Source organism: Lathamus discolor, chromosome 7 (genome assembly GCF_037157495.1).
Source record: "Lathamus discolor isolate bLatDis1 chromosome 7, bLatDis1.hap1, whole genome shotgun sequence".
NCBI lineage: Eukaryota > Metazoa > Chordata > Aves > Psittaciformes > Psittacidae > Lathamus > Lathamus discolor.
Window position 1 is genome coordinate 16,787,345 of NC_088890.1, and position 15,921 is coordinate 16,803,265.

Here is a 15,921-nt window from a genome sequence, read left to right on the forward strand (position 1 = left end):
GAGTGGGAGGCTGCGATTCACAGGAGCCTTCTGCTGAGATTAGATTTACCCCTCAGGTTTCTTAAGACTTCTGAAACTTGAAGAATCCACTGTTGAACAGACCTGTCCTCTCCTGTCCCGTCCTGCAGTAAACCTGGTGGTCAGTGGTTTTGTGAGCTGCCAGGAGAGCCCAGTGTGCTGACCGTGTGAAAGCACAGGGTTTGTGCAAAGGCTTTCTTGTCTCCCACGTGGAAATTGGTTTGCAAGTAGAAACAAAGAACCTGGGAATGGTTCTGCAACTAGAAACTCATCTGTCTGTGACTCCAGTGGGATACAGCAGCTTCACACCTTCCTTAGATTAAATGGTAAGGTAACAAATGCTGGGATCCTGGCAGCTGAATTAAGGGTGATTATCGTAGGATTTTAGGAGAATTAACATGCAGTAAAATCATAAAGAAACCCTGGGAAGCTATAAGAAGCACAAGAGGAGAAGACCCATCCTGTCCATCTTCCTAATGGCTGCATGCTTACGGGTGGTCTGGTCTAGTCAAAGCAGCTTGGGAAGTGAGAGCGGATCCAGAGCTCTGAACATCCAGTACATGCATGTGATGGGGAAGGCAAGGAGGAGATGTCTCAGGGTGTAATTCACCCAGTGCGAAATAAAATGTGATCCCAGGTTGCTGGCTGTGCTGCAGCCAGGATGCTGTTACATGCATTTTTATGAGGCATTTTATCTAGAAGTGCCTTTTCTCTCAAGGACCCTTTAAAGTTGATTTTCCACATCAACTTATTTTAATAATTGCATCATGTTTACTGATTCTGGCTCGTGAACTTATAACATCTGAATGTTGTAACTGTGAGGCAGCCAGCCTTTCTGGGGAGCCTGCAGTACAGAGGAACAGATATGGCCAATTAATTAGCTTGCATCCAGCGCAGTGACTCACAGGGTGTTTATCCAGGGAGCTGCACCTTACTTTGGGCTCTGCCCTGGGGCAGGTAGAGGAGAGGTTACTTTATTTCTATCACCCACAAGTCCGCTTGTGTAGAAAATGAAAAGCAGCAGAGTGGAGCCGATGTTCAAAGGTGAAGCCTGGGAGCCTGAAATCTCTAAATAGGAAGAAGAAATAAATGGGGGGAGGGAAGAAAAAAGCTCTTTGTTGAAATATTTGATACGCACAAGTAGTAACACAGATGAATAGTGAAAGAGTTGAGTCATTAGTGAAGTAAATAGGGATTAGACAGGATTTGAAGTAATTTTTCATATGGCTTTTTGTTGTTGTTGTTGTTGTTGTTTGGTACCAGACATGTATCAGTTGCCCAGTCAGTCATTCAGGGAATACCGTTTTACTGGGAATATTCTTTATCATCACCTCAGCAGCTGATCCGTGCTACAAATGGGTTGCCATAATATTTTCAAGCTGTAATTCCACTTCACCCCTCTTGTAAGGCTCTTTTTGATTCTGGAATGAAAGGGCGACACAAAGCAAAAAGCTGTTCCAGCCTAACTGCAATCTGACGTTTCCAGTCAGGAAAATGGGCCGTTTTAGACATGTTTGGGACTTACAGAGGATGACTTTGCATTTCTGGGTGGCTCGTGGTGCACGGTGAGCCTTGACTGGTGCAACAAGGTGCTTAGAACTCCAGCAGCATCCCGGTAGCAGGCTGGGGTTCCCTCTGATTTATACCCCATCAAACCTTCCCACATTTCTCAGCTTTTCTGCCAAAGTGTGGGTGCAAAGCTTCGCAGGCCTCTGTTCAAGCACTTTGTGCCTGCCTGTTAATAAACAGTATTTACATAAGTAAGAGGGTGGAATATTGCTTACAGCCCTCGTTGGGTGTAGAGTAGCTCTCCAGCGATAAACTGTTTATATCGAAGAGGAAAATAATGTTTAAATGAAATGGATAAGCAAATAGCTGGGTTTGGCAAACAGATGTGAGAAATGGAGTAGCAATCAAACCCTGGAGTAGTAATACTAAGTAAAATAGTGTTCAGGCTGTTTGGTGTCCTGGTTACTGTCTGCGTTTGGTCTAGCATCCAGGGATGGGAGGTGAGGGACCTGGTGACCTGCTGTATGGGAGTTGCTGGTGAGAATTTCAACCCATGGTGAACAGTAAATCACTGACGAGCAGGAAATATTTCAACAGCTTTGGGAACAACATGTCAATGGCAACTAAGCAAGTGTCTAATAACGTTAGGGCGGAGAGCAGCCTTTTTCTCCTAAGATCTGTTCCTCCAACACACAAGTGCCAGTTTGTACTGTGATGCTTCAATAGCATGATTTATTACTGGCCTTGTTACTATATGGCCTTTCTAAATGATTTTTTTATTTATTCCAAATGTTTGTTTGGTCCCTTTCGAATAGCAAATGAAAGAGCCAAGTCTGACGATTTGAGTTTGACACATTTATTGAGATGTGTGTACTCTGATTATCACTCCCCAGCTCTGCAATGGGTTTGTTTCCTCTGAATAGGGGTTTATGTACCGCACGCAGAAGTACTGTAAAAATTAAAGCAATTTGACATGTGTTTTCCTTGCTGCATGAACTCCAGCCTCACAATCTGTCCCAGTCATACAGAGCTGGGAGAAGAATTCAGTGGAGCAAAAGTAAGGTGTTGTAATTGTCATTTAAATCCTCTTCTAAGGTAGAAGGCCCTGTTCTGGGTTGATAAAATAATGTCAAAAAAAGGAATCTAGGTACAAAAGAGGCACAAATTAAACACTAGCCAGCTGTGTAAAGTCTGCTTGGAAAAATGTAAGCAATATATATGTGTACTTGTACTATAGGTATATTATATGTATACATACTAGTCTTTTTATTCTGTTTTATTTACAAAGAGAGCTTTTTGCAATCTCTTTTTATGAGTGATGTGGTCCCATCTGGAAACCATTCTTTCAGACATGCATCCTACACAATAGATCACTATTTGGTGTTTAATGAGTCCAGTTCCCCCGAGCATACAGTATATCCAGGCACTGGATGTATTTCTTATCACCTATATTGCTTCGTTAATACCGCACAAACTGACCTGGTAGATGTGCAGATGCTTTTGTGTGGTTGGTGTCATTTCCTGCAACCAAACAAAAGAGCATGCCAAGGAGTTGAAGTCGCAAATCTGGGCATGGAACATGCTTATGGGGCCATTAACCGCCATCAGCTGATTAAAGTTGGACTTCTATTTTGTAACCTTCTGACCTGACAGATTGCTGGAAGTTTTTGTTCTGTTGGGGTTTTCATCTTTAGAAAAAATCAAAATAAGCTTCAGGTTGAGAAGTCTGAAGAGCAGCATCCTTCTGGGATGGATGAAGACAGCTTTGCCAGCCTGTAAGGTAGCTGTGTGCCGTCTGTGTAGATATACTTCGGAGGCAGCTGGATGGGGATCGTGTGCTTAATGTTAGATGCCCATCTGGGCCCTCTCTTGGCATCCATGGCACTACACTGATTTAAATGAACACCCAGCTATTTTCCTTAAGGTGGGAATGACTTTTCCCAGTGTAATGAAAATGGGAACATTTTCTGCTGGAAGCAGATAGGAGAACATGGGAAGTTCGCACTGTGGATGAAAGCGTGAGGGAGCCCCACTCCTACTCCAAAAAGGAAAAGAGAAACCCGTGTGTAAAGTCTATAGGAGCCGGGAGGAGGGCAGAGGGGTGCATGGGCTCGACCTTGCTGAAATCCAGCAGGATTTGTTACTGCAGTGAAGAAGTGTTTGAGCCTTTCTCCATGTTTGTCTGGGAAGAGTGATGGGTGCCCGAGGAACCATAGAAACAACAAATAATAGCAGCAGCACTAAGTGGCTTGCCCTAATCAAAAGCAGACTGTTGTGGTTCTGTTTGAGTGCTGTCATTACAAGAAACTGTGTAATGAGTATTTTTTTTTTTTCACTTTTTCATTTGCATCAAACAGATTCCCTGTATTAACATTAACAGACTTCCATGGAGCCTGAGGTATTTACCAATTCGATGGCACTGTTTCAGTCTTGTATGAAGATTTTCAGTTCTTATTTAAATCACCCGAGAGAGTTATGCTAGGCAGATTGGAAGCATGAATTGCATGGAAAATAGCATGCATAAGCTTTGCTGTCAATGAGGTCTATGGTCGTGGACCTTCAGAGACCCAGAGCATATGTGTGTATATATATATGTATATGTATAAAAATGCATAAAATATGTAGTATGTATCATATGTGTATTGACTTACTGCATTGTGATTGCGATGTCAAATATCCAGAGCAGAGAAGGTAAAGATGGAGCATTCTTCTGCTATCAGCAGGTGAGGCTTTCTCTTTCTCATTTGCTGAAACCCCCCTTGTAGAAAACTGGATTTTGGTAGGTGATAATTTGGTTTACTTATAGGGTAGTAGACTTATTAATTGAAATGTAAGTTGCCAAAAGTACTATGGCTTTTTGGGGGAGCAGAAAACGTATCTCAAAGACCTGTGTTGACATTCTGTGTAGTGCAGAAAAAATAAAAACTGAAATGCTTTTCCTGCCTTGGTTTTAAGAAGCATTGGTGAAAACAGATTCTGATGTGGCATTAGTTTAGTTTGCAAAGGGAAAGCATTTTTGTGGTGGATAGAGTCCATCCCGTTTTGCTTGTCATAGAAGCAACAGTTTCTCCAACAGCTACTCGAAAGCAAACTGTCTTCCAGCTTCAACCTCGCATCTCCTGAAGGTGTTAGCAGGGATCACGTCTGCTCATGTGTTGGTTACATCAATGGATAATCACACCTCACTGGTGCGTTGCATGGGTGAGAGAGCCTTTGCACTGTGAAGGTGATGGCTGAGGCTTTGATGTTAGGTCAGTAAACCTTTAAACACTAGCCAGGAACTGTGAAATAAACTATAATTTTGGAGCATCATAAGCCTAGTCATAGTGGCATGATACACTGCTGGTGAGGTGCAGTGAACAAGCAGTGCTGTGAAGAGAGCCCTGTCTGGAATAAATCACAGTGGCTAGACCTTGGGTGCTTAAAGGCTTGAAGAAAGCCTCTGGAAAGGATGGGAAGTGGTGTTTTACTTGTACTTGGGGACAAGCCACCCCTGCCGAGGAGCTTCCCAGAGGAGCTGAACTGAGGAGAAGGTAGTGCCCTGGAGAAGTGCCTCCTTATTTCTCAGGACAAGTACAACATGGTGATCCGGGTCAATTTTCTGTGGGTTAAGGCATGGAAGAACCAGGATTATATCCTTTGTCAGAAAACACAGCATGCGGAGAGCATGTGATATCCTCCAGTAAAGCATAACAATGAATGTTTAAGGGAACATTACAAGTATTTTAATGACTTTTCCCAGGTGTGTCTGTCCATTTCCTGCTTATGTCTGATGGACCTGTAAAAGCAAGAAGACTCAATGTAACCGTATACAAGCAGCATGGGACTATCTAACAAGGAAGGACAAAGCTCGTCTGAGGTTTCTGGAAACAAAATTGTGAAGCCAATTCAGGATTCTTTGGTTCTGGTTAACATTTGTTATCCCAGCCAGCTGAGCACTGGTGAGAGAGCAGGGCCCCAGGCTGGAGTGTGACGAACAGGGGCTTGATTTGTCCCTTGGGATGGTTGTTTCTCCAAATAGCATCCCATGTGGGAGCATCAGTGGGAGCAAGGGAACCTGAGCTGCGGTGGCCACCTGCATCCTTGTCATGTTTTGATGGTGCATTAAATCTGTCTGTTATTCTCCAGCTCCCCTTAAGCTAATAGGACCATTTCTACTTGATCATTTCCAGGAAAAGAGTGTTAAAGCAAAGTCTCTTCTTGTTTCTGCAGTGCTGTGTGGTCATTCCATCTGCTAGATCATCCTTCATCAGCTGAGATGTTGGGTCAAATCCCTGGACTAGCGCATCTGTGCAATTTAGCATATGTTTAAACTGGAGATGAACATTTTCATTTTCAGGTCAAGAGGTACCTTGTTTAATTCAGTGTTTAGTTTTCAAGGATCCAGAGAGCTCTCAGTTTTGGAAAACTCAGTCCTTGTGTCAGCTTTTGTTCTCTTTTGGCATCTGGATGTTAATTATGGATGAACTGAGCAGCGATGCTGACGAGCCCGTTCCCACCAGTAAATGCATATGAAGAATAAAAGAGTGTCTTGGCTGGAGCAAGCACACACTCTGTTTATGTGATTCCACATACCTTTGAAATCAATGCACAAATCCACATGTCACCATGACACGTTCTCAATATATTTAGCATATGTGCTGAGGGAGCTGGAAATAATGGAATCAAAGTGTAATTCAGAACACAGCATTGTTGGTCCAACTTCATTTATCATCATCATTGCCCTTATCATTTGTGATTTTTTCCTGTGGGCTGCTGTTGGGCAAAGGATGGCTGCTCTGTAGATGGTACTGTTTGTGTATTTGGCTGCAGTGCAGCTGTTCGAGGCAATGACATGAACTTTGAAATTCCATTTTCATAATATTGTTTTTCTGCTGTTCATGTTTATGGCAACTTGGAAGTAGAAAGCACTTTTGCACATGATTTTTTACATTGTGGAGAAGTGGTCCAAGAGTATTCGATATTACCAAGATGTTTTTTAATGGGAAACATCTCTGTAGATAGAGACTCAAGTTTTCATAATTGCATGCTCAGTAACTACCAATTGCATGCTCGTTTAGGCAGATGCATCCCCACCCAGTCCCTTCACTTTGTTTTCAATAGGATGATTTGTTTGGTTGTGAGGCATGGAGAACTTAGATTAAAATAAGGGACTAATAAACGTTGCAGAAGTCTGTGTGTGCTGTGTTTAAGGTACAGGAATTACTAACTGCTTTTTCAGACACCAGCACAACCCAGGTGCATGACTATGTTCTGAGGCAGTTCATTTCTTATGCTGCCTCTTCCTGCGTGCATGGATGTAGCCAAGGTCCGAGATGTGTGCGGTTATGTATGCGGTCAATGCACTTACCACTTGGGACAGAAGGCTGGACTAGGGCACCTTGCATGGACCCTCTTTTGGGCTATTCTGATCTCATGAGACCCTGCCTGGCGTCCTGCATCCAGCTCTGGGGCCGCCATCACAAGAGGGACGTGGAGCTGTTGGAGTGAGCCCAGAGGAGGCCATGGAGATGCTGCGAGGGCTGGAGCAGCTCTGCACTGGAGCCAGGCTGAGAGAGCTGGGCTGGGGCAGCCTGGAGAAGAGAAGGCTCCTGAAGGGGAGACCTGAGAGCAGCTCCAGTGCCTAAAGGGGCTGCAGGGAACCTGGAGAGGGGCTTGGGACAAGGGCCTGTAGGGACAGGACGAGGGGGAATGGCTTTAACCTGCCAGAGGGGAGATTGAGATGAGCTCTTAGGCAGAAGCTCTTCTCTGTGAGGGTGCTGAGGCGCTGGCACAGGGTGCCCAGAGGAGCTGTGACTGCCCCATTCCTGGCAGTGTTCAAGGCCAGGTTGGACACAGCTTGGAGCAACCTGCTCTAGTGGAAGGTGTCCCTGCCTGTGGTAGGGGGTTGTGACTGGATGAGGTTTAAGGTCCCTTCCAACCCAAACCATTCTGATCAGCTGGCTGAAATACTGACTTTATCTCTGGTGCACACATAGTTTTGCAACAGGCTGCTAGTTTTATACTATTCTTTGCTCTTGAAAAGAGATCTGCAAGGTGTTAACCATTCATCAGAGGTTTGCTATCGAATTCTGTGGTTGTTCAAAGTTCCCAGCAGCTGTTCGCTTTGAATCTTCCTGATATATATTACAGAAATCACTCTCTTCTACAGTAATCATTATAGCAGGGAATATCTTGGCCCTGGCTGCTTTCTAACACTATCCATTATTGCTTGGGTTTGTGCATTGGTGCACGAGTGTTTCGGCCACCTGCTGATACCTCAAATACCGTTTTGCATACAGTGAGCAGAGTCCTTTTGAAATGCTTCTAGCAGTGCTATATTTATCATAAGGCATGAAAATTAAGTCTTTTACTATACTGTCCTTATATGTCATAGCCTTCTGTTGGGTTCTTAAAAGCCAACTGTGCAATTCACAGTTGGGCTGTCAATAAAGATGCCCAGCACTTTCCTGCAGTGGCTGTAAAGATTTGTTTTGAGTGTCTCTCTGGATTTCGCATGGTTTGATAAATATGCTTAGTCTATCAACCTTCCCTCTCTGTTTCCTGCAGTGATAATGGATTGTAGAAACCTTAATAAGCAAATTCAAACTGATCCATCGAGTAACAGAGTTGAAAGACATCGCGTCTTTCACTTGGCAAACAGATGCGAGATATTAGGGCTGCGAGTTGCAGACCTGCGTGAATTTAATGGGGAGGTTCTCATCATTTCCAGGGCCTTTGCCTAGAGCTGTAAAATAAATTATCTTCATTAATTTTAATATTTTATGAAATCTTTGCAAAGTGATGGCATTCTGGGCAGATGAATACAGAAGCTATAAAATTCACATGCACCATATGTTATATGAGTATCGAATGGGGCGCCTGGGATTCTTAACATCAATATCATTTTAATGTTGACTTCAGCAGTGATTCACGACATACCCATCCCTGATGAGAATCCCAGTAGTGTGAGTGACATTACTTCAACATGCGTTTTCTCTGTGCAACTGGTTATTTCACTAGATTTATGAGAAAACAACCTGTGTGGTGTTTATTTGGCTGTTTCAGGCTGCATAAGGTCTGCATGGTGCCATAGCATGACCCTTGGCTGCGTCCCTCCTGTGGTACCTGCAGAACAGGGTTTGCATCAGACAGCATCTCACCACCAACTGGTGAAGTCTCATTCATTCTGTGTTGAATAGCTGGGCTCAATTACACCAGGTTGGTGCTTTGGTGCTGATGTGAGTTCTTTGACAATGCTCGCTTCCCGTGCTAATGAGCCGTCTTGGGTTTCTGCATTAAATCCACCTGTACTATTTTCTCTTCATGCTTCAGGCTCCTTGCATTCAAGCAGTCCTGGCTAAAAGCAGCAGTGCAGATGCAAGTGGAATGATCTTCTCTTAGTCCTCCTGATTCTAAAGTTTAATTGGTGGGAGGTGTTGTACCCAGTCAGCATTATCAGGTGCTGTTTGTATACTGGCAGTATTAAACAGAACTATAGTTTTGATATTCCTACAGAATCTGTGCAGACCTCTCTAGAAAGGGGTCTGCCAGCTGAGTTTGGGTGAGGTTTTTTATTATTATTATTTTTTCCTTGAAAACCCTGCCAGCATCAAAGCTGTGCTGTGCCAGCATAATCCTGGGCGCTGCTTGCTACCTAGCTCTGCATTTTGCCCTGTCTCTCCTTGGGCGGTGCATCTGTTCATTTATCTCAGACCCATCCATCCCTTGTTTAGCTTGCCTCACTCTTTTGGAAGAGGGATGCTGCAAAGAGCCACCTAGGCATTTTGGTGTGCTGTGCCCCCCCGTAGTGCCTGCATCCTGCATCCCACAGCAGTGGGTCCTGGGTCCCTGTGCTGGCCCCAGCAAGGCAGCCAGGATAACTTATAATTACCTTAATGCACTTTTAACCTGGAGGTTATTCTGCAGCTCACAGAATGGTTTTAAAAACCCTGTCCTGCGGGCTTTCCTGTGTGCTGGGTTTTAGTACCATTAACAGGGAGCACAAACTGTGTGTATTTTTCTTCCCGTGTTCCCTGCTATTTAACCTAACAATCTACTGTCTGTAAAATGGCCAGTGCTCTTCCTAAGGCACTAATACAATTTGTGTTAGGTATTCAGTTTTCAGTTTATCAGGTTGCTGCTTTTTCTCTAGAAAAACAGGTCTTGCGCTGCAAAACCCCTGCAAATACATTTATTACTCAGAACAGAGAGGATTAGTTGTCAACATATGTTTTTATAGGAATTGGCACACAGGGCATGAATCTCTAGCCCAGTAGAAGTGTAGTTGCTGTTAGACAGTATTTTGTACCCTTTGCTGTCTGATTTCCTAGCACTGCAGATGCCCAGGAAAGGTCTGAGCAAAGCCTAAGCCCTGGCTGTTGTGTACATACCAGAAGGCATCACTCATAGCAGTTTGGATTTGCACTGTTAGCTTGTGTTCTCCTCTTGGATACCTCTTGAGAGAAAAGCTAAAGGTCCCTAAAAGCCATCTAATCAAGGCAATCTAGGAGCAATTAAAAGCACGCAGGTGTCTGTGCTGCAGAGTAGGTTGTGGGCATTAATGAGTAAAGCATTAAGAAACAAACAGGAGAAAGGCACTGGAACTGTTCACAACAGGTAACACCTTAATGGATAAGAGCATCACCTCCCACTGCCAAATGTGCCTGAAGCCACTTGCTGCCTCCTGACCATGGGGAGAGGTGTGAGGCCAGTGCTGGGTATGGGCATCCCATGGTGCTTGTTGGCTGCCAGTGGGGAACAAGCAGTTGTGTGGGCTATCACTCATCCCCTGGGCACCCTTTCTAGGCAGAGGCTGCCCCAGCAGTGATCCTCTCTAGACCTGGGTCTGAGATAGGAAGGCAGGACCTATGCCTTTGCAGCAGGGTTAGGCTTTGTGATGGCACTGCCATGCTGCTGATGCTGGGCATCCCCCCAGCCCTGCAATATGCCCTGCACTGGCAGGCAGCTCGCTGGAGTCAGTAGAGTTATTGGGAGGGCTGAGGCACGCTCACGCTTTGCTTTGCTTTTTGATAGCAGGGTATTGCTTTAAATAGGTTTGCTTGATGTGATTTCCACTCTATCCTTTCCCTTTGGGATTTTGGTGTGTGAGGTAGGCGGAGCAGGTTTCCTAGGAGAGAGACTGCAGCTCTGTGCCTACTCACCCATTGCTGTCCCTGGTGGCGTGTCAAACGCTATCTCTTCTCCGTGGCAGGGCTGAGTCGCTCAGCACCGTTACCCATCTACAGTGCTGGAAACTTAATCAGCCTGAAAGAGTTTGGGGGCAAAATAAAGATACAGCTCTGTAAAGGGCATAGTGATGTCGCTGTGGCCAACCCACCAACGCTGAGGGGGATTCAGATCTGGTACCAATCCCAGCCATGGGGTAAAGATGCTGTGGGGTGCTAGGAGGAAACTCTCCAGCAAGTGATGTGGTTGCAGGGAAGAGAGAAGGAGGAAGAAGATGAGAAGCCATACATGGCAGCCCTGGCTGCCCCCAGAGCTGTTAAGAGTTTGTCATCTTTCCCCTGGTCCAGAGACACCAGTTTGGGTGTCTGTCTGTTCCCAGCTGGCAGGACACTGAGGGGTTAATTCTGAGCATCCCTCTGCTCATCAGAAGGACAGCAAGCCCTAGCAGTGCTTTGTTTTTATATTAACTTGGCCAGTACAAGAGAAGTGATGTCAGAGAAACCATCTTTCAGTGACAATATGATTAATTCCTTTTTAAGGGAAAAAAAAAAAGGTTTGAGTATTCCCCCCCCCCCCTTTTTTTGCTATTACCAAAGATGGTCTGACAGTAAAGAACCAGTGATTAATTGCACCAAAAGAAATATAATAGACACCTTTTCTTGGCATCATCTGTATTTTTTGTGATTTTGCTGTTATCTTGTGGCTCAATGCAGAAAAAAAATTATCTCTGAGGCTGCTGGAAGGGATGTTAACTTCCTTTTCCTTATTACAGATTGATCTTTGATATCTGCTTCTCTCTGGGAGCAATTCTATTCCCACAAGTGATACAAGCCTTCTGCTGTTTTCCATACAGTGCACTGGAGTAGTTCAATACCTTTTGGAGCCTTTATGGGAACATTTAATAAAGATTTGATGGTTGCCATATTTTGGAGGTTACATGATAGGAGAAATCGTATATGGTTTTAATAGCAGAATATATATATCTATGCTATTGATTTCAGATAAACCAATATTTTTCTAATATGGCAGAGAAATGGTACCTTCTTTTTGTTGTTTATATCCTCCAGAGTGTGAATATTTTTCCATCTGTAGTTTCCAGTAAAATGGATTTTCAATCCCTCTGAAATTTCTGCCTGAGTCCCAGCAATATTTGCTTAAGAGTAATCAGAGTATTACCCAAATCTCTGTTCAAAGCAACAGTGACCTTAACAGTGGTAAGCAATAATTGGATTATTTTCATAGATGTAGGAAGATTCACTGTAATAACAAAAGAAGAAATACCAAGTGATAACACTACTTGTCTGCAGCACTGTAAGCCGCAGCACTGTCTGCAGGATAGTTTTAATAGCTTAGCATATTATGAATACTGAGTAAGGAAGGCAGAGACTTGGGAAATAGACCCTGTCTTGTAGTTTGGGGTGATGCACATACTATGGGGGGGTTCTTTTGGTGGTGATGATGATGATGATATGTAGAATCATGGAATGGTTTGGGTTGGAAGGCTTAAAGCTCGTCCGCTTCAAACCCCTCTGCCACAGGCAGGGACACCTTCCACTAGAGCAGGTTGCTCCAAGCCATGTCCAACCTGGCCTTGAGCACTGCCAGGGATGGGGCAGCCACAGCTTCTCTGGGCACCTTGCACCAGCACCTCAACACCCTCATAGTAAAGAATTTCTTTATATCTCATCTCAGTCTCCCCTCTGGCAGGTTAAAGCCATCCCTTGTCCTGTCCCTACAGGCCCTTGTCCAAAGCCCCTCTCCGGGTTTCCTGCAGCCCCTTTAGGCACTGGAGCTGCTCTCAGGTCTCCCCTTCAGGAGCCTTCTCTTCTCCAGGCTGCCCCAGCCCAGCTCTCTCAGCCTGGCTCCAGAGCAGAGCTGCTCCAGCCCTCGCAGCAGCTCCATGGCCTCCTCTGGCTCACTCCAACAGCTCCACATCCTTCTTATGTTGGGGGCACCATAGCTGGATGCAGGTTTCTTAGCAGTGCTGGGTGCAGGTCAGCAGCATCCCCATGCACTGTGGGGCTAATGCCAGCACAGTTTCTCCCAGAGAGGCTGAGCTGCTGCAAAGGCAAACGGGAACTATTTGGAAGAACAAATCCATACCAGCACAGTGTCGGGTGAGCCTGATTGCCTCACTCTCTGCTTTTAATTGTAATAAATTATATGGCTCTGCACGGCAGGGTGCCGAGCCTCTTGGCTGAAACTTGTGTAATTCATGTAAGTGTTTACACAAAAGCCAAGTAAATGTTAAGCTTCCTACAGATTTCAGTATACATGAACCCTTGTTCTGTTCAGTTTGGAAGGCTGGCGGAAGCAAAGCAGCGCATATGGCTGTGCCTCTCGGTGGGGGACGGGCGTGTATGTGAATTGTGTGTTAAAAGATGTATTTTATATAAAAAATATGACCTTTAACTCTCCCTGGGGTGGGTTTTGCAGTGACCTGTCTGGTTCCTGCCAAAAAACCCAAGAATTCTGTATAATTTTGGTTTATTAAGAGATGCTCAAGGGCACAAGGGAGTTTTTGCTTCATGACCACTAAAAAAGAGACCGTTGAGGCTACCGGTGTTCTTTGAAGTCCTCCCGTGTGCCCATATGATGCTTCTAATTATTGCAAATGAGCCTTCTGCAGCACAGGCTGGTGTGTAATTCAAACCGGTCCTGCTCACCAGATGGGATCCCTCCCAGACTAGACCTTGGCAATGTCTGTCCCCATGGCAGTGGCAGGGAGCATGTCACACAAAGCAGGATAACACCATGGTCCTGACCTCTTACGGCACTTGTCTGTGAAGCATTGGTCCCTTCAGCCTGGCTGTGCCCATGCACATTGAGAGGCAGCCCTTGGCTCTAATACAGTGTCTGGCCACGCAGAGCATCAGCTCTCTTCGTCTCCCTTTGACCTAAGAGGAGCTGAAATCTGGGACCCTGCACATCAGCCAAGCTCTTGCTGTTGTGCTGATGGGGCCAGGTTTGCTTTGAAACAACAAAACCAAACCAGGGTGTTAGAGAGTTTGCATTAAAACATTCCCTGGGCACAGTGCAGCTGAGAGATCTGTATACCTGGATGTCATTTTACTTTTAGGAAGCATATTAAGGAGCGTAACAACCTCACTGCCATGCCAGTTGAATGTTTAAGAGTATTTAATTGTTCTCATTCCCTGTGTACAGCTGTTTTAGTGGAGAGAGCAGAAGAGGAAGGGAGTTGGTATAACTGGAAACGATAAGGGTGCTGAAGCAGAAACGGGAGTGCTCATGTTGAAGTTCCCTTTCCCAAAGCGTCCCATTACTCAAGGAACCTGCAGGCTTTTGGACCCCTTTCCTACAAAGAGGAGAGGTGGCTTCTCTTCCCGTTGCCTTCTGAGGAGCCACAATTCTTTCCTCTTTTAGACACTTCTCTTTCTGCTGCTGAGCAGGCAGTTGTGCTGTGGTGGTGGGAATGCTGCCTCTTCCCCGCTGCTCCTAGGGGTTTCTCTTGTGCCTGCTTGCCTCAAGTAGTTTTAGCCTTTTTACTGCTCCTGTGCAAGGAAGAATGTGTGAAAACAAGTAAAAGAGAGAGGAAAAGAAGAGGGGGGAAAGAAAGGTTTATGTTTCACTGGCAGTGGTTTTCTAAGGATCCCTGATTATTCAGCAGCAGTGGAAAAAAATGCAGAAGATGTAAATAATCTTCAGGATTATGCTTAAGCCAAGCTTCAGTCATTTTCCTGGGAGGAAAGAAAAAGCATGAGGCCTGTTCATTTAATAGCTATCAACCAGAATTTCTCTAGGGCTTCTTATATTTTTATGAAAAGGATCAGTTGTCTTGAAGAGAAATGGTAATTCTGGTATCTACAAATGCCCTTTGGTTGGGAAGCGCCTGGTTCATGTTGGTGTGCTGCTTTGATTGGGCTTTTTCCTCCCATTTTCTTCTTATGATACTATTGTACATTCACATCCACGGTTACACACTAGAATGATCAAAAGCAAGGAGCTGGTTTATCATGAGATGGCAAATCAGCAGCTTGCTCTGCGGGGTCGGCTGTGTTGAGATAAAAACACTACATGGTTTTTAGCTTTCCTTGTGTTTATATTGGGTGCCAGAGGTACTTGAGTGATTTTGCAAAGTGTGTGTACGTAGCAGGCAGGCTTCCCAAAAAGTCATGCTATCTCTTGAAATCTATACAGGATCTTACAGACCCTGCTGGGCTTAATTTCAGACTGTGGAGTTTGTCATTCAAGGAGGGAAAAATGGATTTGGTGTGTCCTGTATTTAATCAAGTGCAGAAAAAAAACTACCACAGGCATTGTTCATCTTCACAATTGCTTCCATTTTAGTTGTAGAAAAAACCCTGCCCTGATAAAATAGACTCGCTTATTGTGCAGATCTGATGTACCAAGACTGTGGCTGCTGGTCTGTGGGGGCACTGCCATATGGATTTTTTTGGTTTATGGGGTTTCAGTGTTGGGAACTGCATGTTTAATCGTTGTAAAAATGCCAGGAGCTGGGGATTTGGGGGCGCTTGGAAGTAAGGGAAAGTGCACAGTGTTCTGTTGCAGCTTTCAAAATGCCAGATGTGCTGCAGAAGCCGGAGATTGCTTGAGCTGCCAGGGGCTGGCAGGGTTTGGGCTGCTCCTACAGCAGGAGGGACTTTTTACAAGGGCATGCAGTGACAGAGCAAGGAGGAATGGTTTTAAACTAAAGTGGGTGGAGACTGGTGAGTCACTGGCACAGAGTGCCCAGAGAAGCTGTGGCTGCCCCATCTGTGGCAGTGTTCAAGGCCAGGCTGGCAGGGCTTGGAGCAAGCTGCTCTAGTGGAAGGTGTCCCTGCCCGTGGCAGGGGGTTGGGACTGGATGATCTTTAAGGTCCCTCCCAACCCAAACCATTCCATGATTCTATCATTGTATGATGATCCACATACAGCTTTTATCCTTCCCTTCCATCCACCCTCCTGAGAAGCCCATCCACAGCAAAGAGAGGTGCTCATCCCTTCCATGGTGAGCCTGGGTGTGATTAAGCAGTTGCTGGTACCAGGCATGGTGAAGGTCTGAGGTCCCTCTCTGCTCTGCTCCTGCTGCATTCCTCAGGCTCTGGTAATTTCTGTGGACTGCAGTGCCTGAGGTGATGATAGTGGAGTGAAGAAGGGAAATGTCCACCATAACTCGTGTCAAGGGACCACACGGTCCAGCAATGAGCATCTCCCCTCTGCCTGCAGTACAGCTGAGATTACACTTCCCAGCAGGCAAAGCTGCAG

At 45.2% G+C, this 15,921-nt stretch overlaps 1 protein-coding gene across 1 annotated transcript in view; it reads left to right on the plus strand.

The window, feature by feature from the left end:
- Nucleotides 1–15,921, plus strand: part of PRICKLE2 (prickle planar cell polarity protein 2) — a 106,975-nt gene that overhangs the window by 28,402 nt on the left and 62,652 nt on the right. The gene's annotated exons all lie outside the window — the stretch shown is intronic.